The sequence below is a fragment of the Sander lucioperca genome, chromosome 19 (genome assembly GCF_008315115.2).
Source record: "Sander lucioperca isolate FBNREF2018 chromosome 19, SLUC_FBN_1.2, whole genome shotgun sequence".
NCBI lineage: Eukaryota > Metazoa > Chordata > Actinopteri > Perciformes > Percidae > Sander > Sander lucioperca.
In genome coordinates, this window is record NC_050191.1 from 20,935,680 (window position 1) to 20,959,933 (window position 24,254).

At 42.9% G+C, this 24,254-nt stretch overlaps 1 long non-coding RNA gene across 1 annotated transcript; it reads left to right on the forward strand.

The window, feature by feature from the left end:
* The first annotated feature begins 822 nt into the window (after positions 1–822).
* On the forward strand, positions 823–18,682 carry LOC116041970. The gene is made up of 3 exons (XR_004103070.1): positions 823–891; positions 3,500–3,506; positions 18,671–18,682. It is a non-coding gene; the product is annotated as an uncharacterized LOC116041970 (long non-coding RNA).
* The last annotated feature ends 5,572 nt before the right edge of the window (positions 18,683–24,254 follow it).

The following is a 24,254-nucleotide window of genomic DNA, read 5'->3' on the forward strand; positions in this document are numbered from 1 at the left end:
ATTTCTATTAATGAATTGGACAAAACATTCTAGAGTTGGGGAATTCTGTGTTTTTGCGGCTCCGCTGCTCTTTTATCGGTCCGATGAACTGCCAGTCATGTCCTGCCAGGAACTCTACGAAGTTACCACATAGATCCCATGCTAAAAGTATTCAGGCAGTAGCACTCCCTAAAAAACTGAAGTCACGATTATTTCCACTCTTTTTTCAGCACTTATTTTTGAAACCTTACTGCTGAAGATAGATAACCTTCTGGTAAGTAAGTTAACATGTGTACAGTACTCCAAGATACTGCCATTTACTGTGTACAAACCCTAGTTTGCTTGTTAGCTACAGCCATGCTAAGTCTGGAAATGATGTTTTACCACTCATATTCTTAGGTCATTTGGTAAACAACGTGATATCATGACTTTGCGTAAACATACACGCCCTCTTTCTTAAGCCAAGTGGCGTGTTATCTGTACGCATTTTGAGCTATCCGCGTGTATGTCTACGCTGTATACAGCAGACGTAAACATACACGCCACTTGGCGTGTTATCGCGAGAAGAAAGCGACCATTGAGTTTAGGATACGTAACACCCAGGTTGGGTTTAGGAAAAGAAGAACGGGGTTGGATTTAGTAAAAGAAGGAAGCGACGGTTGAGTTTAGGAAACATCACACGCGGGACACGAAGGAAACGTGACACGCAGGACACGATCCCCGGTCTCCTGGGTGAAAGTCCTGTGTTTGACCCGTCCACCCCCCCCGACCAACCTCCCTACGCTGATTTTCGCCCTTTCATACTACTCGCTACGGTGTAAAGTCAATGTAGGCCAAACGGCGTTGATAAACACGCCAATAATGGCATACGAATTGGCGTGTCATACGTACGCAATTTCATGAGATCAGGCTGTGATAAATATCTTCAAACTCACTGAAACGCCTAATCAGTGGACAAAAACGGCTATATCTTTTTTTTCTTTTCTTTTCAGTTCAGCCAACTAAAAACTGTTGAAGCCACTTTTGTCTATATGATAGAAAATACAGATGTGACACAAGAGACATTATACAACAGGCATTTTCACAGGCTGAGTACTCTTCCTCACAACTGGTGTCTGTGTAAAATGTGTGGTGTGGGTACAATCCTAAATATTACATTAGAAGTAGGATATGTTCTACACAGCATGGACTTATTCATCAGATCTCTTTATTCCTTAATGGTTTCACCTTGAAGCTTGTGATTAGCTTCATCACTGACGGGGACTCAGATCAGATAAAAGACATTCTTTGTTGTGTTTCAAGGCGCCCTGCTCATGAGGCACACTCAGTTACTTTCTGTAGCATTTCCTCCTCATTCAGGAGAAAAAGACACACGTTTCCCCTCTTGATCTCTGAGTGGTTTCAGAGGTAGAAAAAAAAGTGCTCTGTAAATTCTGCTCCTCTCTTATTTACATTAGTGTGTGTCACATTGTTCTTGCGCTTATTCAGCTGTTTCCAGTGTTTCTAGGAGGATAGTACATCACTTCAGTTTGGGTTAGGCATCCATAACCAAAGGCTGCCGGCCTTGAGGTTTGAAATTGTTTACACACTCGGTCCAACTTTTCACAAGCCACTGTGTTTCTTCTTTCCTTGGAGTCCTTCACACTCGCTTTCATCTGTGAATTCTTTGCGGCCAGTAACTTTCTACTATTAACTATATATTGTAAACTGTTTAACTAATATTACATAATCCAGAATGCTGCAATACACTGCCTGTACAAATGCCTTTTGAGCTACACTCTTGTGTCATGTTTTAATACAGATGTGAGAATGTGTTGCTTTCACATTCTCATAGCAGCAGGTGATTTGTAGATAAAAGACTGAGTGGTGTTTTGACATCACATATTGCATGTCAAATTAATTCATATTTTGGCAAATGCGATTCGGTGGCGTTACTGGAATTAAACTCAGAATACAATATAAAAAGAAAGCTATTGAAAGCACCAATTCCTATGTATTCATTCATGTTTTAGTCACGTTCATGGAATGGCTTTTTGGGTGGCAGTGTTGGTCCTTCAGTCTGTCAGTTGATCGGTCTTCCACTTTCGTTCACACTGAAATATCTCAGAAACTACTGAATGGATTTCCATGACAATTTGCTCAGACATTCGTGGTTCCCAGAGAGTCTATCCTAATGACTTTTGTGATCCCATGAACATTGATGTAATGCCATTGGCATGTCAAAGTTTAAATCTACTGGATGGATTGGCACCACATTTAGCACATTCATGGTTCCCAGGCGATGAATCTGAACGACTTTGGTCATGTTTTGATTGAAATATCTCAACAGCTATTGACTGGATTGCCATGAAATTTAGTATAGCCTAGGCCTAGTCATTCATGTCCCTTTCAGGATGAATTTTCGGAACTATGGTAGTCGCCTGACTTTTTCTTTAGCCCCACCATCAGGTCACTATCATACATTATATCAACAAAACAAATGACATACCCATCAGCCTTACCTGTAGTTTCTGCATAGTTCTAATAGCAAATGTTAGCAGGCTAACACAAGCTGCTAGCAAAGACTGTAAACTCTTATTATTAACTAGGGATGCACCGAATCCAGGCTTCGGATTCGGCCTAATATTGGGCTTTTTGACGGGGTTCGGTTTCTGCCAAACCTTAGATTTTTTTTCCACCGAACCCTACGCTTGCACTACGCTTTGAGAGCCATTACTCTTTGTAGAGCAAGAACGCCTCTACGAGGCACAGGAAAAAGCATAATGAGAATCTTTTTTTTTTACACAAAGTATAATATTAATAGTCTAACTCCATTAGGTTGTGAACAGACTTCAAAACCCCTGGCGAACATCGATGGTGGTGCTTTGATGGACAGAAATTTGTAAGCACATGTTCAGGCTACTCCATTTAAAGGCTTCCCACAGGGACTAAAAGCAGAAATAGATACCCAGGACTTACTCTGACGGCTCACATTTCCAATATGTGATGGGCTGAGTGCCTTGTCAGAATAGCTCTGACTCCTTGAGATTAGAAATGTACTCCAAGGTCCAGAACAAGGAATGTGAGAATAAGAGAGGGCCCATTTTGTCGATCTCAGTATGAGGTATTTTAAGTTGAGGATCCTAAAAAGAGTCAGTAATGGAGGCTTGCAACTTCACTTTCCTCCCATAAGTATGTCAAAGCCCACTAGATAAAGATACTATTCAGTGACTTCACCTTAAAATGTTGCAATGCTTTCCATGGGGTCCTCGAAATGGAAATCTGATTGACGGTACGTGAAACCTTAAGTGGCTCATCGCTTACATATGTGCAATAAAACCATGAACTGTTTGACATGACAAACAATTGCAGCTAATTTTGTCATAATAACCAGAAGAAGAAACTGCATATAACTGCATACAATTAACTTGCGTGGTTGTAAAAAAAAAAAATTATGTAGCGCTAATAAATGGAACTGACATAATTTCACTCCAATAGCGGTGAAAAAAGGCATCCCTCTCTACTTTGGATTGTGGCTCAGGAATTATGTTTTAATTGATGTGATTACCAGCCACTAAGAAATGTCACAGAAACTTTTAATTAAGTCTGTCCTGTAATTAAAAAGAGGGGGACAAGACACATTCCATTGGCAGCTGTAAGCCTGTCTGCCTCTGTGCCAGGGACATCAGGTCACTCTCAACCCACTTGATTATTGCTCAATTTGAAACCCATGTTTGGTGTCTCTCAGCTTGCCATTTCACATTAATCAACATGTACTTTATTGTGAACAAAAGATAACACACTCAGTGACATGGAAATGAATAGTCTTCATATTCACAGGGTTTCCAGGCTCTTTGTGATTGAATAAATGAATGCTATTCATATTTCTCTGATACACAGGTCAAATGTAGGCATACATAAGCACAGACTTTGCTGCTGATTTACTTTCAAAGGCTGATGCTGCTTTTGTGAAATCCTTTATTATAATCAAGAGAGGGTAGAAATGTCAGACATGGCCGCTCTCTCAAAAACACAATAGCTGTTTACATTCCCCTGATTGGAATAGCCTAATGCCACCCTCGGTTTGTGCGAGCGTTGGTGGAAACCAGGCCAGATAGAATAGAATGAAAAAGAGAAGAAAATTTTTTTTGATTTTCATGGAGTTGAAATGGCAAAGTTCTTTGCAGTTCTTCCGACTTTCTCCAGAACGACTCTTGTGCCAACTTGGGGAAGGGAAGATTAGTAAAAGACAGAATATCCCACATGGACTTAGAGTGGTTTTCTTCCCCATCACAGTGCCTACAACTTGGTAATTGTCTTTGCCTCCGGGCTCTTAAGGGAATCGGGACAAACCCCACTCCAGCCCAGTGCTCTGTTTGTCCCAACTTTCAATCGGATGAAGGAATAATGTTCTAAGCAACCTCAATCTTTGGGCTTAAGAGAGGGCGATTGAAGCCCTGGTGGCTTAGCAGATAAGACAGACTGCTGAGTGTCTGCATGTTATTTCTCATTCCGTCAACGTGTAATCTGAAGTCTGCTGCACGGGCCAAAACATTCTCACTACTATTAATAATAATACCCATAGTAATATTCACAACAACAACAACTGGTTTTCTGGGGAAATATGTTTCTCTAATCATGGAGTGAAGTCATGTATCTCTATTCCAATATGATTGAGCAGTTTTATTACCTGCATGCCATTCTTTTCTTCTTTAACTACAATTTAATGGATTGTCTGTGAAACGACTACTACTCTTAAGCTGCCTTCTGGCAATCTGGGAAAAATCTAAATTAGAAGTCAAGTACAAGGCTGTAGTCAGGATTTTAGAAATGAGGAGGTCTTAAAAGAAGTAATTAACATCTCTTCCCAAAAATCAATATATAGTGCATGCTTTTTTACTGACTCACGACACATTTTCAGGCCAGTGCAGAAAAGCTAGAGGCTATGTGCTCCCTGGTCTTTGATTGTGGACGCGGGAGAAAACCTTTCAACCGAGGAACAAAAGTCTGCCATGATAAATGAAACCAAACAATGTCTCCGTATACAGCCTTACAGTTTCACTGTGTGTTAAGTCCAAGCTTATCTGAGTAATAATTCTTAGCTGATGGAAAATATGACGTTGACAACACATGATTTTAACCAAGAGGCTACAGCCATGCTAGCAGTTCTGTGAGGCTGAGCTAAATGCTAACATCAACATGCTAACATGTTCATGATGACAATGCTAGGATGTTGATGTTTAGCGGCAATATTTACCATGTTCACCACCTTAGTTTAGCATGTTAGCATGCTAACCTCTGCTAATTGGTTTCCCAAATTTGTACCTCCTTGACTCCTTGATCCTCCGGCTTGTGACCCGGAAATCATTCTCAGCGTGCCATGTTGAGGGTCGTCCCAATTCCTAAAATGAACAACGGGGAGGATCGAGGAGGCTCCCTGGAGGAGCTATATTCGAGGATACACCGATGTATCCTCTGCGGAAGTCTTTTTACTCGTGGCATGTAAAGAGAGAGAGAGAGAGAGATAATATCTGCGGTTAATCTAACGTTATGGATTGGGCTAGTCAGATCTGTTTCCTTCTTCATTCAGGTGGGTGGAGGGATTTTAAGCCTACACGCGGATTCGGATGAAGAGCCGATCCACGCATTAATAATAGACTTTCTGTGTATATAAGCCTAATATACCGTATATAGCTTATAAGGTTATACTGTGTAGCCTATGTATATTGTAATGTCTGTTAAATACAACAAATAAAAATGTACGACATCCGAACATTCTAATCTCATTTTGCCACGTTGTGAATTTCATTCAAAGTAAATATAAGTTGTCATGAACACTGTTCTGCTCATCTGATCGTAAAATCCAGCATGTGACAAAACAATGGACAGCTGATGCAGCTGTGCTGCACGTCATATTTAATTGACGTTGCTTTTAAATGATGGCTCAGATGCAAAGATGTCTCTTGTTTGTTAAATGCCCGTTGCACCGACTCCTCTCGACTCCTCGGCTCGGATCTCTTGTGGGCGGTACTGAGACACGAGGAGAGGAGTCGGGGATGCACATACTGGGAATTTGGAAAGGGCTTATGATGCATAGACTGTATAAGTGAAGCCAAAACAGCAGAGGCCTGTACTACGAATCAAGATCAACATGTCCTGGATTTCTTTCAGTGATCTGGCTTCACCTAACCTAACAACCGCGGTCCCGCATAACCTGTATCACGACGCTGGTTATCAACTAGTTCAATCAATCCAGGGTTTCCCAATCCAGCGACGCGCGCGTTCACATTAAAGAGGCGGTGTTTGCTCACCACGACCAATCGCAAACATCTACCAGAGCTGCATATTTTACATAAGAAGAGCAAACTATAATTCTACATAAATATGAAGAACACAGACACGGTTTTACAGGCAAAACACAGGAAGGAAAGCTGGTAAAAAAGCCGACGCTGTTATGCGTAAATCACAACGTTTAGCTTATCAATATCCAGTGGTGTAGTCTACGTGATAGTAAGCTCCAGGATTTCCATATACTCACTTAAAAATGCACAATGACACGTAACAACATACTTTCCATTATATGTTTGATATATTTTGAATTGACATCTGTGAAAATAAAATTGGTGCATAAAAGTGTATCGGAATGCAGGAAATTAAGTCGTTGATGCTTAAAACTTCCCTGGGGGAGGGCACCCAGACCCCCCACTATGATATGCCCCCCTCCTCCCCCAAAGGCAGATTCTGGCCAATATACAGTACAGTACACCCACTACAATACATTAGACTAAACTGGTCACTTCCCCATCAGTCAGGCACAAGATCTGACCATAATTACACTTTTGCTTTCCATAAACTGTTGTTGCTTTAGGCTTTTATTTCAGTTGCAACTCCAGCAGTGGTACGCGATCGTGAGAGAAAATAAAAAAAAAACAACATAAAAACATAATTTAAACCGATGTGCGCATTGGCAACACATGGCTAAAGAAGCCAACAAATAGCCTATAAGTAATTCCCTCCGCTGAAAATCTATCTTTCATAAATATACCCATCAGGGAATGTTAACGGGGTTGTCGGTCTCTAAATGTTTTAACTTTTATGAGCGCACCTCTCTCTCTCTCTCTCCACCGAGCTCCAGCTGATCTTCTAAGAACGGTGACGCCGTTATCAGTCGAGTATTGATTGGTCAGTGGGCGGTGCTTTTATACCGGTTGATCTCTGATCTCCAACTTAACCTGCTCCCGACCAGGTTAGGCGTTGAGCATAAGTTACCACGGCGATTGAACCCGAACACAAGTGATCCACCTTCGTAGTACAGAAAACCCTGGGTTGAGCCTGAAGTTAGCTCGTTAACGCCAAATCTCGCTTCGTAGTACAGGCCTCTGGTTGCCCCTGCTGGCTGGCTGCAGTATAGCTCATAAATCTCACTCAATCACTACTGCACAGACTCTGGCTCCAAAATTACTTTAAGTGAAGATGCGTCGTCCATCTTTTTTACAGTCTATGGCAGGGGTCTTTAACGTTTTTTAGGCCAAGGACCCGTCAGCTGAATGAGAGAGTGAGCAGGGCCTCCCTACTTTATATATTGTATAAAATTGAGTTTCATATTAAACTGGGCCTACAAACACATGTAGGGCGGCCTAAAGCTTTTACACATACCTTTTTTATGGTCCATACAATACTAAGCTATTAAAATAATAATAATCAACACATTCATATATTTAAAAGTCAAGCTTTATTGTTGAAATGTGGCACAGTGAATCCTTAAGCATAACTGTATCTGTGGATGGCTAGCTTATGGCTTCCTACCAGTAAGCCAGTAAGCTTATCAGCAATGTTGTATAAATAAAATAAAAAAAAATGTCTTTACAGATATGTTGGACTCACGCTAATGTTTATTTTCAGACATACAGTATTTCGAACAATAATTTGGTGGCCCCCCCTACAACAACTCTGAGGACCCTCTAGGGGTCCCAGACCTGCTGTTGAAGATCTCTGGTAAAATGGTGGCCTGACTGATATTGCCATCCCTCGAGCCCCGCTGCTAGCATGGCTAAAAGGCTAAACAATTCAGAAGTTTGATGGGTTTGTTGGCTTGTCCCTGATATCCCTGGAGTGCTACTAATGGCCCTTCACTGTCCTCCTAATAGCTGGATGGACACAAATGATTGTGGACAGTTTAGCCACAAAAAGAGAGCAGCTTCTCTTTCCTGAATCTGATGAAGAGCAGGCCAGTGTCTGACCTGGTCATGACGCCTCTGCTGATTCCACAAATGTCCCCATCCCCATCAGCTGCTAACCCATCCCAAAGCGATCTGCCGCAGCCTGCTCCGCCCTCTGACAACCACAGCTGCCTCTGGATCTCTGCCCTTTCCCCTTAAAGTCCAGCCACAGACGACCTGAGGGTTCTGTCTGTTCATTCCTGCCTGTTTTCAGTTTTCCTCCGTGTAGCTGCCGCAAAACAACCCGATCAGCACTCTCTGCAATTACCGAATAGACTGAGGAAGCAGCGGTTTGATTTAGCAGACTGTTGGGACTGCCATTTTCTATTATCTTTGGGTCTATAATGATTAATGCCGCATGTGTGCTCGCCTCTCTTTCTCTCTCACACACACACTTTCTCTTCTTTCCTCTCCCTTCCTTTCTGTCTTTACCTCTCGCTCCGTCCTTCTCCACATGCTAATATCTCATCGTTTCTCCTTAGCGGGGGCCTCCTGACCCAAAGTCCACAATACCAGATGTCTGTAAAAATTAAGCGAGAGGAAGTCCTGGCTACATGATATGAAGATGAAAGCTAAGATGGTGTTTGATAGCCCCTCGCGCTGTGCTGCTGAAATAAACAAGAGCGGAGGAGCTGGGATATTAAAGTGTATGTGCTTTTTCTCTGAGGATTCCCACGCAAAGCAAATAATCTCACCAGCGATTGTTCCATATACGGTTACATACAGTACGGAAGGGACCCTAGAGTGTTTGCTACTCAGTGTCACACAGACGGCAACAATGGCAAGCTGTTCACCATTGCTGTGGGGAAAAGAGCATGCACCGTACTCTGTAATAAATCACATTTTTCTATATTCTCTAATTAAAGTGTCTGAGTACATACAGCTAAAAAACAACAGAACGCCGAGGGAAAGGCATATCATGTTAATATTCATCACCACATCGCTACGTAGCACAACATTAAATGACAAATGACCTATATGAGCCTACAATCAAAGCAGCCTAAATACATGGTATGAACCGCTTCCTGGTCAGGAGAGGAGAGCTGCAGAAAGACACAGAGCTGAATTTAGCCAAACGCGTTGACACACTAAAACCCTCCAGTAACCACAAGACCTTCCATCCTGCTTCTCCCCAAACCCTACCCAGCAGGCCGTGCTGTTCCAGTAATTGAGTGAGTAATGGACTTATTCCGCTGAGTGGTTCTCTGGGTGTACTCAATACTGGGATGTAAATCCTGTGGCACATGGCAGATTAGAAGAAGAAAAGAAAAAAAAAACTTAAGGGAAATAAATAAAAGCACACAAAAAAGAAAGTACGCGAACAAAAGAAAACCCATACTACAATCATTCCCACGCAGTAAATTCAGCTTTAGTCGTTTTCATCCGCCTTCTCTTTAAAGCCGAGGAAGCCCACTGTTGATTTTGAGGTTGTGTGATGATGATGCTGCAGCAAGACACAGTGTTCTTTCTCTGCCTTCACATTTCATTCTGTCTCCCATACCCACCTCTTGTTTGTCCCTCTGTCCAGACATGCTGTCCTCTATACACCCAGGCTGACACACTGGACCCCTGCCACACATTTCACCAGTGGGAGACACTGATCGGACTAATCCTTTTTCTCCAAATGCACCATGCAGCCTAGATCCTCCAACAATTAGCTTGTACAATAAACCCATTATCCATAAATCCATCCGAGGTCTCAGCTCCAACCCATTGCCACTGAGTATCCCCCCCCCCCAACACAACACAGCCTTCCCTGCTTTCTTGTGGTTTTTCTGTCACTATTAACTAACAACACATTGAAGTTTGCCTCTGGATTACTACCTGGATTACCTAACGACTGCACTCGAGTTGTCTCATGATCTCTCTATCTGTCCACATCTCTTTCATCTCCATGTGAATCAGTTTGTCTATTATTCTTATTCTCTCCCCCCCCCCCCTCCATACACCTCACTGGAGGAATCCACTAACTGAAATAATCCCTTTCCTCAAAACACACCATTCCAGTCCAGATCCCCTCCCAATTAGCAGCCCACAGCCAGATAGCCTATAGTGAAAATAAGCAGTCGCGAGTCAAAACAAACACGTGCCGGGCGAAGGGTGCATATACCCACAGCAAGCCGCCAAGCGAAATATTTTTGGGCCGCCTTGTCATGCTGATGCTACAATGGAGATGGTAGCAGTGATCTCATCTGCTAAATATTGTTTTTGCCATGTAGGCTACAGGCTCTTTTTCCCCTTGTTCTGCACACACAAATGGGGTGTATTCTTTGCGCCTGGGCTATAAATTAATGTTTTTGTGGGAGCCTGTTGCTAGGGGCTGGAAAGGGTGGGGGAGTGAAGAAAGGGGGGGGGCGGTGGCCGGGGGCCAATTAAAATACAGATGTCTGCCTGTCGGTGTAATTCCATTCAGCCATGATTTACATTTAGAACAGTCACCCAAGGCCTGCCACTCTACGCTCGCGCAGGAAATCGAAGCTGACTCCAACCTAATGAGAAAAGTGAACCTCCCGAACTTTTACGAGACTCTCGTCTGAAAGCAGCCCTGCAACTTTGGCCATAATATGAAAGCCCCTTCAGCTAATCAACCATTGACAGCGGAGACCTGTGCATTAGGTGCTCAGCAACCAATTTCACTTTGTACTGCTGGCGTGAAAAATGCACGGCGGGAAAGTTGCCCTTTGTTAATACTCTAGCTTGGCAGCCTGTCCCATAAGGATAATCCCTGTCAAAAGGTTCACCTCATTTGGAGCAACATGTTCACAGAGGTACTCAACTAAGGATAAATCATTTATGAAAAGACTGAAATGTTCTGTTTGTTGTTTATATTTGTATAAAAAAAACTGCAGAATTGGCATGTGATCCATGCCGGAACCATGGCATTACAGAGGATGTACAACATCCATTTCTGCCTGCCTCCTTCCAGCCAGGATATTTAAAAAATAAAATTACATTAAATGACATGTCATTTAGCTGACGCTTTTATCCAAAGCGACTTACAGTTGCTATATATGTCAGAGGTCGCACTTCTCTGGAGCAACTAGGGGTTAAGTGTCATGCTCAGGGACACATTGGTTGATGTATCACAGTGGGAATCGAACCCGGGTCTCCCACACCAAAGGCATGTGTCATATACACTGCGCCATCACCATCCACGAATGTCGAGGAAGAGACTCGAGGAGAGAGGAGTCGAGGCAACAGGCATTAAACAAACGTCGGACATCTTTGCCTCGGAGCCGTCGTTTAAAAGATATGTCAATTAAATATGAAATGCGGCACAGCTGCATCAGCTGTTCATTGTTTTGTCATCCGCTGTATATGATCATGGTCATCAGAGCTGTCAGATGAGCAGAGCAGTGTTCATGGCAACGTCTGTATTTAATTCTGAATTAAGTCAACGTGGCATATTGTGATAAGTGTACGCATGTCAAACATTTTTATTTGTTGCATTTAACACACATTTATATATTTATAATATACATTACAATATACACACAGTATGGCTATATATATATATAGCTTTCATAGGCTATTTTAGTGTTAAACACTACAAATGTTTGTATGAAGATGCATTTGTGTGAATATACTGTAATATACAGTATATTCACACAAACACACTATATCAATCTATTATTGACTACATATACATGCACATAATATTCCGGTTTTTGCCCTTATTCCAAAAAAGACGATTTTCCAGACTAAGCTGTTGACATGGCTAATGAAAGTAAGTATTCCACTAATATCTCCGTTTACATGTAGCCGTGCAAAACAGGATTTTTTTCAAAGTTTACCAGCCGCGACGGACTTGTTGGACCGTGCCAACACAGCGCCCCTCTTTCATTCCTTCAACCAGCTTCTTGAAAAAGTCGGCGTAGCGATGTGCGCGCATATCCAAAAACCTGTTGATATCCAAGTCTTTGATAATGTTTAAAAGTAGCTGTGTTTCTCCTTCTTATTGGGTCTTCAGCCTTGCAAACTGTTGGCTGGTTGAGTTGTGTACAGAAACCAAAGCAAGGCACAGAGCTGAACATAAGCCTGCGGTGAAAACCCAGACTGATATATGCATATTCCGAATGCCCTGTATACATGTCCAAACAATGCCTCTAAAACCCGAATAATACCGGAATATCCCACACGTCTTAATTGGAAAATGCTATATTCGGAAAAAGGCCTTATTCAGAATATCCAACCGGAACATGCTTTTTACATGACCCGTATCAAATTCGGAATACTGTCATATTCTGAATAATAGTGGAATATTGGTGTGCATGTAAACGTACTGAATGATGCTTGGATCGGCTCTTTATCTGAATTCGCGTGTAGGCTTAAAATCTTCCACCCTCCACCCACCTGAATCAATTATTTTCTCCAATTTAGAGACCCACATGGACATTTATCTGCCCCTTTACAGTCCCTGTTGGCTATGTTGCAATTTAAATGATTTTTTTGTATGAAGTATGAGTGTTTTCTATTACAGTTTAATTATTAGAGAGGCTGCTAGTAAACGTTTCCGTGAGCGCAGTAATGTCACTGCCTGCTAGAAATAGAACCGACGCCTATTTTTCACGCGAGACGCAAGCGTGTTGAAGCGTTTCCATGCAAAATAGAATAGGAAAATATGTTTATATGTCATTTAGACACGAATGCATATTAATAAATGACATCTTGATGTTTGAAAGTCTCTAGGTTTTGACATCAATGTAGATATAAATGTAATAAAAAATTTCAGAGAAAAGATTTTCAAATATAGCACCTGTCATACAGAACGAAATGTTCTGTAACATATTTTGCAGTCAGTACTGCCGATGTTGTCTTACTTTAATCAAATCAGTAGGCTATATATTTATTTTAAGTTTAACAGCTTTCTCCCCATACGTCGAACACGCCTATATATAAAGGGTAGAATAGGCTACAATAACAACGTAGTGTGTGTTCTGAGTGACGGTCCAGCTACACAAAGTTGTTATAAACAGACAGCCCACTTACCCATTTTTCAGACTTTGAATGTGTCTGCGCTTTCTCCCGAGATCAGCCCTCCCTGTACCTAGCAGCAGGAGCAGTGCCGCGTCACACAAGCTTCTGGTGTGTAGGACACAGAAAAATCCACGCAGCGGCCACGCTTCTGAGACGCAGCAGAAACGCCACGCTCACGCGACGCATCCAGTGTGTAACCGGCCTAACTGTAGTTATGAACTTGACAGCGGAAACAGAACTACAGCTTTAGCTTCTGACATCAATGAAGTAAGCTGCTGTTTCTCGAGCGTCTGTCCGACAGCAACTCTGCCATGTTCATATTTTCGAGAAGGTTAATAATATTTGAAATGTTACATTAGGTATTATTTCACCCAGACCCGATCCGTAGATAGTGTAGTCTATGGGATTATCTGAACAGCGCAAAAGAAAAGTACAGTCCCTCATTAATGTTGAGTGATAGTTTGACTTTCATAGGCACTTAGTCACAGCATTGATTTGGTCAGAACAAGACATAAAGCACTGTGAGAACACATTGTGCTGTGCTTGTCAATAACAGTAATCCCATATTTGGAAGGGAACAGGATATGTTCTGTCCACGGCAATAACTCACAACTTTCTTTGCCATCCGCTGCTTTGTATCAGCACTTTACCAATATCCCTGTCCGACGGATGCCTTAACAATCTTTCCCAGCCAAAGCAGTCCCGTCGTTTACACCCAGCCCTTTGCCAAATCGGCTCTGGCTTTTGATTCCCATTTTATAAGGAAAGGTCAGTACAGCAGTAATTTATAATATGTTCTTCTGTAAATTCAACAAGGTAATCCATCAACGCAAAAGAAATGAGAGCTCCGTAACAAACATTTGCCTCCTCAGGAGCCTGCGAGTGAATACACGGGAGGGGTATTATTTGTATGCACGTGAGATTGAGAAATATATTTGAAAGTCAACAAAAACGGTCTGCACAGGAAAGCCAGCAAAGTTCCGAAAATCACCTGTGAAGACAAAAACCAGAAGGTCGGCTAGTTCAGGAGACTTAATTTTGTTTCTGACATCTGTTTATTAATTTTAGAGCTCCCTCTTATCTGCTTTAAAATCCAACGCATGACTGTTGCCATCAGTGTCGGTGTTGCCAGCCATTCTTCTGCAGCTCATCCAGCTGTACTAAACAGGATACTCTCCTCGGACAATGCAGCCAGGAAGCAGACTGTCCCCGAGGAGTTCATCTGTGGCACGGTGGCAGAAGTACTTTCTACCCTTCATGGTCAAGATGTGCAAGTCATCCTTAAAAATAGAGGAAACGCACAATGCTGTTGGAATTCTGTGCTCGCTTTCAAAAAAATACCCCTGACCTAACCCCTGGTGTAAATCATCTGGGACTATAACTTGATGTGGAGAACAAAGAGGGGAGACCTTACGCGGTATTTTCTTCTTCACAGTCAGCGGAGGGAAGCTGAGCTTGCTCGCCCAAGCCCCTGCACTTATAAAAGAGGAAACATAAAAAAAATAAAATAAAAAAAAAAGTAAAAGTTGTGGAACTTTTTCCGAGCCTCTTCGCTGCAGACGTGAAGAAAATTACCTCTTTTAAGATTTTCCCTGTGTTGCACATTCCTGCGTGTGGGCGGCTTGTGGGATTAATGCAAACGGGTGACTTGTCTTATTGATCAAGGAGGAGAGCGGCTTCGGTGCGGAAAGCCAATCTCCGAACATAATATGACCCCTCTCGGATGGAAGAACCGAGGCCCGCTTTTGGCACCGTATCCCACATCTGAGCCCTCGAGCGTGGGCCCTTTTCCCTCTTTTTGCTCTTCTTGTGCCAACGCTGCACAGCGTGGGGGCGGCAGAGACGGACACGCAGTGACAGCAGTGAGAAAGGGCGGGAGGGAGGCACTTCGGAGGCGAGCCTCGTCTCTAATAAAAGGGGTGATCAAACATGTTCTTTGCCTGTGAAAGAAAATATTATGCTAGAGAACGGCAGAACAGGGTGATGTAGGATGAAGAGCGAGTTGCCTGCCAATTTTGTCCTCTAATGCGATTCCTCTGATTTGGTTTCAGGGATGGTTGCGGGAAATTAAAAACAAATGTGCTGCTTTTTGATGCGCCATGCATCCCTCATGGATCTTTCTCTGTCTTGTTGCTTTTTTTTTTTCTTCCTTTTTAGCTCCTCTTTCTGTCTTTTTCTTTCCTGGCTGCTCTTGAAACTGGAAACTTACATTCCTAACATCCAGAAGCAACAAGGCCGCCCCAAAAACACACTTTTTTTTTTTTTCCCATAAACAAGTACACAAAGACTTTCTCTCATCTCAGTCAGTCAGATGGATTGTGCAAACAAACAGAATAACCATGGAAACAAAGTCTCACTCCTCCCTCTCTGGACTCGAATACGGAGTGCGTGAGTGGTGGGATTACCCTATAATTTTATTGTTGACATTCTTGAGCTGTCATGGCAACAGTCTGGGCAGGTAGCTTGAATCCATTCAAAGTGATCGTCAATTGACAACTGGAGATTATTATGTGGCAGAAAACAGCCTTGAATGCTCCCTCGGGTGCTCTTTTTCAATCTATTCATGTTTGTGCAGTATGTCAGTATTGTTAACACATTTTCGCGCGTACACACACACACACACACACACACACACACACACACACACACACACACACACACACACACACACACACACACACACACACACACACACACACAAAACTTTCACCCAGCTGACTCAGCAGGACGGTGGTGATGATGCATTCTCCGAGGCAGGGACACATGTGTGCGGGGAGCTGACTGGCTTTCTGTGCGCAGTGGGATGACATCATCCCCAGGGCGCTATTGATTGGGTGACCTTCTCCCGCTGGCTAAGCCGCCTGCCGAGCAGAATACACAGCAGACGGTTTCCTCTCTCAGCCTCCTCTGTGCGACTACTGTACTTACTTTATCCACGGCATTAACTCGAGGAGCGGCTCGGGAAAAGCCGAGGCAGCCGAGCCAAACAGCGCTCCTCATAAGACTGTATTATCTCTGCAATCTGAATCCAATTAACAGCAAACCCACTCAGAGTTCAAGCGCCAGAAGGGGACTGCGCGTGCGTGCGTGCGCGTGCATGCATGTGTGTAGCGGTGTAGAAATCCGGGGAGATGAAACAGCAGGAAAGAAACAAATTACACCATCTTTCCTTCGTTTTTATTGAGAATTTTCTTGCCCCTTTTGTGACATTCAACAATGGCTTTGTTCTCTGAGAAGGGGAAGGTGGCGAGGCTCACCTTTCTCTGCTGAATTCACAATTCCCTGACAGTACCCGAATGGCATGGTTTTTCTTTTATCAAATCTCATCTTTCACTCACGTAGGGTCACCGGAGTAGCGGGGAATCACTCCTCACTCGTTGCCAGGATAATTCAAACAAAGACATGTTTGCATGCAAGTTTTTTTTCCTTTTTTTCTTTTTTCTGTTCCTTTATCCTCTGTTGATACAAGGACATGGCCATCACACACAGAAGACTTTGAATAGACGAGACAGTGACAGCCGGGGCTCAAATGTGCTGTGGCAGGATATGGTAATGTGAACCAAATGAGTCTCATACGCATGGTGAGTGGCCCTCGAGACAGATCCCTTCCTATGAAAAGGGTGTTGAAACATACGGTAATTGCTCTCAGTGTCGTTTGGCAGCGGTGCACCTCCTGGCTTCAGGAGCTTTTTATAGACAGGGTAATTCTCCATTATTCTGCCAACGTTACATTTCAAACGAGAGGGGAGAGGATGGGGAAAACCGGGGCGACGGCGCACTTATAAACTTGAGAAGTGATAAAAAGCAAATGGGAATCTGGGGGGGTGGGAACTTTGAAATGGAAATAACTCATGTACTAGTTTGGTCACGGCACAGGAAAAGCACTGTAACTCAGGACCGAAGGATTTCTTTTTTTGTCCTTTTTTGATAGTAATAAATATTTTTAAAAGGAGCACTGGGAGCTGTGTGTGTATGACAGTTATACTGCAAGGTGCTAAGGTAACATACACGGAGATACGTAAGTACAGCAAACAAGGCTGCCTCCTGTCTTCCAGCTTTGAATAATGAAAGGACTGCAGGTTGAAGGAAACAGCTGCTGGTGAGTCCAGCAGAAAAAAAGTTTTTTGAAGCAGCTTTGAAACTCAATTTCCCTCCGCCTCGTCCATATCTCTGACACACATCTTAGAATTCCTGTGTTGACTGGCTCTCGATGGAGTGTCAGCCTCCTTTTCAAGGCAAACTGATTTGTGGCGAGATCTTGACACGTGAATCCATGAATCAGCCAGGCAGACCGACAGGTTGCTGACGAATGAAGTGCCTCGGCTCCTGCCTCTCCTCCTCCTTCACATTCTCAGATGCCTCACCTTGTGAAGACCACCTTTATGGTTCCAATCATAATGCAATCATGCTTTGGAAATAATGTCAGTGGTTAGCACTACATCTCATCACAGCTTGAAAAGGAAAGCCACACATCATTTGTTAGGGGTTCGGCCCTGTGAAATGTCGCCATGTGTCACTGTGTGGGCGGGGGTTACCTTCAGGAATCTTAAGGCTCTGACACACCACCCCGATGGCCATCCTTTGGCAGAAAAGGCAGTCGGACTGACTGCCTCCCAGAGTTGGTCAAAAAAGTGCCTCGGAACACACCGAAGCGACGCCGACTTGAGCGTACGTTCTGCGAGTGTGCGAGACGTAATACGTCTCCATAACAGCAGGCGGCGCTAATCTGTATTGTTGCCCAAAAAATGAAAAACCGGCAGCTGATTGGACGAACGCGCCACGTGGGTCTGGCTGCTCCCGGATTTTACAACCGAGCATAATGGCGGCCCGATGGCGGCTCGTTTGGAATACGATCTCATATTTTATGAAGATAGTTCACCGAAACCTGTTTCTGAAAACATTTTAAGCGAGAAATAGGCCATGCAGTTGCTGAATCTGTCTTCATTTCAGATCGACAAAGGTCAGTTTGAAAGATTTTCGTCAGATTTTGTGAGGCGTTAGTCAGGCTCATCCCGCTCGTCATTTCCGGGTTAGCGCTCCACCAATCAGACTGGCCATTGAGTCCGACTGCCCGCCTTCCGATTCATTCAAGTCAAATCGGCCCAAATGAAGGCAGACGGCTCCTCCGACTGACGACGGCACGGAACACACCGAACCAACTCGAGTCACCGACCTTGCCAGACAGTCCGACGGCCAATTATCAGGTTGGTGTGTCAGGGCCTTTAGGGTGCTTTCACATCTTTAGTTTGCTTCATTTTGTCCTGGCCAGGGGCAAAAAATGGCACACTGTAGCATTTTCGAGCCGTTTTGGTTCCTTTTTTTCACACCACACTGTTTGTTCTGGTCCCAATCAGTTGATGAGTTGGTGAAACGAGCCGCAAAATGCAGCAACACAAGTCACGTGACAACATTCGCATCATCGGCTAGATGTGTCTTTGAACGGCTTCCTGAACTGCTCTTTGGATGGTCAGAAAGTAGTCTCGCTTTGCCAGACCTTCCTCCACAGCGCTGCGGAGGAGGGTCTGGCTAGTCCACACAGCATTCCGGGATGGGAGAAGAACATTCTCTGGTTTATTGACATTTCTTTAAACCAATCACAATCGTCATGGGTGTCACTAAGCACTGGGCAGAGCCACGGTGCCTCTGTAAAATAGCCTCGGGAAGGAACTTGTTTTGGTGGAACGTGTACGTTCAAAAGTTTTAGTCGTGCAAGAGAAAACTCAGATTGGACAGATAGTCTAGCTAGCTGTCTGGATTTACCCTGCAGAGATCTGAGGAGCAGTTAACCATAGTCCTCAGAAATCCACCGGAGTTTAGAATTCCAACACAAAGAAAGTGGAAGGAAACGGACATCCGGCCGAAAAGAGTGACATCCGGCGGAATTTTTGGAAGTGGAACGTCATGGATATAGACTAGTCTGACAAAAAATTATTTTGGCTCAAAGCTCTTATTGCTGCCCCGAGGATCGAGGAAAGATCTCTGAGGAGCTATGAGCGAGGAAACACGAGAGCAGCCTTCCCGGAAGTCGTGCAGCTGACTCCGCCCATACAGCTGACGAATGAACGTGATGCATCAGAGGACAAGGATGTCTCATCCCTCTAAAACACATTACCTTGTTTCTTCTCCCACATTTTTCCTCGCGTGAGACAGACTAATACGCAAGGAAGGAAAGCAAGTGGAGGAACCAAGGATGCAATTTAAGGGAAGTGCGATGCAGCCTATGTTGCACAAACTTGTCGTTATCCCACAAAGCACGGCGCAGCTGACTAATGCTGCTTGTTAAGTCCAAACATGCGCAGTTCTTTCAGCAGTTGGATCACGTTCTCACCACAAACGGGCCGCTCCAGATTTCGATTGAAAGCGTACGTACGCTTGTTTGGTCCCCTTTTGGTGCAATTGCTGCATTCACACCTACCCAAACGAACGTCACCAAGGTGGAAAATGAACTCTTTTTCTCTCAACTCTCAGTTGTTAATGTAGGACCTTGTTTACATGTTGTTCTCTTTTCCCCTACTCTCGTGTTTTCTCTACACTACTCTGGTTCCCCTGAAATGGTGGTGAAGTATTTTTTTTTTTCAGGATGGGAGAGAAGAAATGTCTGGCAGCTTTCTCTGACGCTGGGGTCATGGCTGAGTGAAGTGCAGACTGTGAGCCAGGAGGCAAGAGAAGACACAAGAGTGGCACGTTAAACACTTTATTTTTTTTTTTATCAAGTTATACATATAGATACAATTAAGAGATGGGCAGACAGATAAACAGTCTGTCTCCATTGTGGTATGTGTGCAATGTTTTCACAAATTCAGTACTGGTATTTTTTCAATTTGACAGTTTACAACTCTGTATAACATGTGCAGTAAATGGAAACATGAGACCAGTGGCATAATATACATGTCCAAAAGTCCAAACTCTGTACTCATCAGATGCAGGTTTTAAATACAGTATGGTGATAAATACAAGTCATACAATACAGTATACTCAAATATACAGTCAGTCTTTGAATGTGCTGTCATGGCTCGACAATGCAATATGCAAAAGACATAGAGCAGCTGCTCACAGCTGAAAAAATGAAAAAAAAAAAAAAAAAATGAATTGAGTGGTGGTGAGACAGCTCCAGAAAAATCTTGGGAAACTAAAACATCTGCATTAAATCCGGAGAAAAACATTTTGCTCTCTATTTGTGCAGTTTGATTTTCAGTGACATTCTAGTCACCGTTGATTGACATCTGACTATGCACAATCCTGTATTCATATTTTTGTATACTAACTACTAAAACAGTATTCGATCACGACTAGTATGGATTGATTTGGGGCACGCCATAAGAGTCTAAAGTTATGTTGCGAAGCTGTACTTAGGCACCACAGTGCTTTGTGCTAAATGCTAATGTCAACATCCAGGTTGCAGGTTGATTTTTAGCGAATCTTTTACCATCTTTCGCATCTTTGTTGCGTGTAATGGGATGACAGGATGAACATCACAAATGTCAGTAGTATTCAGTGTTGCCAACTTGACGACTTTTCAGACATTCTTTCTTTTCTCTATTTCTGTGAAAGTGAGAAGCGACAAATTCAGTGACGTCAGACCATCAGGGGAAAAGCGAATTGTAATTCATTCCTATGCATGCTGCTCAGAGTATAAACAGTTAGGGCTGGGTACTGACCTCCAATACTTTTAGGCACCAATTGAAATGCCTTCATAGTATTGAGTATCGAAAAATGCCTCGTTAGTCAATGCCATATTTCAATTCCTAATGAGTAAATATTAACAGCGTCATTGAGTCAATAAACATGCAGAATGCTTCTACAAAGATCTAATAATGCTTGTGATTGGCTGTCTAACCTTATACGTTGTAGATGCATGCAGGAAAAACCCTACGTTACGCACAGAGACGAAGCTCACGTGTGTGTATTTTGAAAGGCTTGACTACTTAAAGAGCCCCTATTGTACTCTTTTTCAGTGTCATATTTGTACTTTTGAGGTCTACTAAAATAGGTTTACATGCTTTGATGTTCAAAAAAACATGTTTCTCATACTGCCCATTGCTGCAGTGCCTCTGCCTGAAACACTAGGCTCGTTCCAGATGAGCTGCGCCTCGCCTGTAAAGTTGACGAGAGCAGGCGGCAGCAGCAGGGGGCGGTGACAAAAAGCCGTGGTAAAGTCGGGACGGTTTCCAGCCGTTTCCAGCAGCCTTCAGTCTGAGCAGTAAGTCACAGAAACACTCACATCCGGTTAGATGTGACATCCTGTCTGATTCCGATTTAATAAAATGTTATCAGACCCATATATCAGCTTGTACACAGTCTCCAGTTGTTGTTATTAAGACAGAGTAGCTGTCAAAATGCTCTACATGCGATCTGTTGCTGATTTTAATAAACAACAGACTGTAGATGATCCGTAATCAGGACGGATTTAGTCCCTCTGACTTCTAAACGTCACTATCAGCCACACGTGTTCTGTTAACAGAATAAGCCGTTAAATCAGACAAATAGCAATTAAAATTCCTTCGATTCAAAAACAATAAAAAGTTTATATAAAATGTCAAGATGTTGAGTCGATTTTGTACCAATCAGCTGAGAGGCAGGCGTTTCCCAGCATGCCCTGGGTCCGCCTGGGTCTTGTAGTCGGTGAAAAGCAACTGCGCTGCCTGCGTCTCAAACCTGTGGCTGCCTTGATCTCGTGAGGTTACCGTTGCCCACGTGTGCATGACGTCAAAGCAAGTCAGGATCAAGTCAGGCACAAATATAACCGGAATGCATTGGGCGGCGATCGCCGGTGATCGATTTTGCACAGGCCTTTCTCATCTCGAACAAGCCTAATCTGTCTGAGCTCTTGGCCCGCCTTCCTGAAAAGCCCAGTCTGAATGTCCCAGTTAAATGTACATTTGCAAAATGTGGGCCAACAGCATCATAACTCATGTTGTTGCAAAGAAAGGTTGAAAAAAAGACGGTTTGAAAAACATAAATGAACATCATCTGCATCTTATAAAAATGTTAAATGGATCAAATGTGTTATAAAATAAGATAAAAAAGGAAATACAGCTTGCTGTTTCAAGAATTCCAGGTATTATGAGTTTGTCATCAAACACTCATGCTGTCACGAAATAAGGCCAGCTTCTTGAAATCCCCCGCATTCCATTACACTAAAACTGAATGTCTGATGTAAAATATTGTCAAGTCAAAAGGATCATTCTGGATACAATTAAACAAAACGTTCCAAGCTCACAAGATTTTGCAACGCTGTACTTGTGATCCCCTGGCCAAGTGGAGGAGTATATTCTGATACGCCGGCTCTTTAAGGACCTCCGAGCTGCCGCGCTGTTTCTCAGGGATTTACAAAATTGGTATCGGAAAAAGTATTGTTCAGGAATCGGTACTGAATTTACGGCATCAGAACTGGTATCAGTCAGCCAGACACAACCACTAAGGTTTATGCAAATGATACACGATGACGTCACCAATATGCAATTGAGCGTATGATGTCATCTGGCGACTTTTGGAGCTAGAGTTGGCTACTTTCATTGGAAAAGGATTGCCAACACTGGTAGTATTGGTATTGAATGACAACCTCATGGTGGCGCTAGAGCAAACGTCAGGGAATCATCAATCTCACTAGGTTTCATCCTCAAGGGACCATGAATGTATGTGCCAAATCTCACGGCAATCCGTCCTGTAGTTGTTATTAGATATTTAAGTCTAGGACAAAATGGTGGACGATAGACAAACAGGCCGACGTTGCCATCCCTGGAGCCACGTTGTTAGCGTTGCTAAAAATGCAGTACAACCAATTGAACTTGGTTCCATTTTGTAAACAAGTGATTTTTGAACCTTCTCTCTTGGGCTGCATATGTTTTATAACTAAGCTTATGCTTTACATATTGTATTGTGCGAGCAAATTCAGCAACTGTAGGATTTAATTTAATAGCATACAGAGTAATAAATCTGCTTACGTTTAATTGCAGAAAAGCTTTTGAATTTTAATAGGTTTAGACACCAATCTCCCAAGAATAATTTGGGAATGTATTTTGTCCCTGGAACTTTAACTGTGTCCCAAACCAGCCCCTGAAATAAAAACACTGCATTAGATAATCACAGTGCGTCTATTAAAGCCAAATGTGAAGAGAGACCCAAGGGTGGAGATCAATTGGATAATTCAAGGGCAAACCAAGCTGCACATCTCAAAGTTTTTTTTTTTTTTATTTGTTGAAAAATGAGAGCACTCGTAAAAGCGGAAAATAGATAATATTACACTGGATGTCAGAAAATGTCAGTCCCTTGAGTGCAATGCAGGCCCAAGGCTTTCAGACTTTTTCTTTAGCCAAGCTGAAAAAAGGAGACAGACATTAACTCCTTTTTTTTTTTTTTTTTTGCATGTCTAATATTACATATCCCCTCTCTTAACTGCCAAAATATCAGGGTGGAAATAACAGAACTTCAGAAGCTTTTAGACATTTTCTATGTGATGATTGTGCAGATCCTGACTGACTTTCACACAGTTGTTTAAGATGTCTACAGCAGCACAAAAAAATGTTAGCAAAATACTGTGTAGCGAAGTGGAAAAGTGGAACAGTGTTTGTCAGAGAGATTAGTCTAACGTAAACAAGGAAAATTTTGAGAGCGAGAGGCTGCTCACATACAATTTGGCTGCCGGCTGAAAAGTAAAGATGACCAGAACGATCAAATGCACGGCAGTCCGTGGAGCTGAGAAGGCTGGCCAGAGAAAGTAAATCGCTTAGGCTCAAAGGATTTGACACTGATACACAGCAACCCAAACAGCTTCATAAGAGAAAACCACTGTTAAATCGTAAACTTCCTGACAACTCATGGAAGACATGACTCACTGCAGTGGGCTATTTATCGGCTATTTTTTCTTAATTATATGCCTTCATTTGCTATTTTCAAACTATATTTTACAGGAACCTACTCCTGAACTAGTCTTTGTTACTGACAGTAAAACAATCTCTCTATTAAGTCTATTGTAAATGTTATTTCCTAACATATTCCCCTCCATAAATGTGAAGTCCGTGTTCATAAAAGCCTGACGACCCCTATATCTTCCAACAGTTCCCACAACTTCCATCACAGCTCTGCTATCTTTTCTCCCGT